Genomic DNA, 791 nt, shown 5'->3' on the forward strand with positions numbered 1-791 from the left:
AATCCCCGGTGGGAGAGGGCCGATGACGTTAGGAGATGGTGTGGAGGCTGTTACAGGTGTTTCAAAATAAGCTTGTCTGCAAACATATATAATCTATTGATTGCAACCAACAATTTTTTTTTGTTTATTTATGTAATGTGATTTACAACTGTACAAATAATAAATACAATAAGTAAATATGTTGTATGTTTCATTTACACTTGAAAATATTGGGAAGGAACTACCCATTAGTGGTACTTCAAGCATTAATTCAAATTAGAAGGTCCCGTGGCTATCTTCTTTTAAGACGCCTCGGAGGATTATCAGGTATTGTTAAGGTTGAGAGATTAAGAATTAATGGGTTAGGATGGTTAAGGAGTTTGGAATAAAAAGACGCATATCTGTTATGGGCCAAATCTGTAACGGGATGTTAAGGTCATTGTGGATGAGTTTATTTGTAACGTAATAAGGAGCATCAAGGATTTAACGTAGGATTTTGGATTGTTAGGATTGGATGCGGGAGGAATTTAATGGTTTGGTAGAGCCCCACAGCTCAATTACATTTGTCCAAATTGGTCTGACTATCATAGTGTATAATAATTTCTTGTAGTGAATGGGAAGTTTAGAGCTTTTGTCAAGGTGTAGGAATCAAAATCTATGAGTAGTTTCTTGTCGTTTCAGTTTTGTATGTGGATTCCAAGTAAGTCTCTTGTCCACATGGGGTCCTAAGTATCGAATCTGTTCAACAGGCCTTAGTGGAGTATTGTAGGAAGATTTAAACAAAGAAATACGCTTGTTACTACAATGTTTTT

Source organism: Halyomorpha halys, unplaced genomic scaffold (assembly GCF_000696795.3).
Source record: "Halyomorpha halys isolate HHAL.00 unplaced genomic scaffold, Hhal_1.1 Scaffold615.1, whole genome shotgun sequence".
Lineage (NCBI taxonomy): Eukaryota > Metazoa > Arthropoda > Insecta > Hemiptera > Pentatomidae > Halyomorpha > Halyomorpha halys.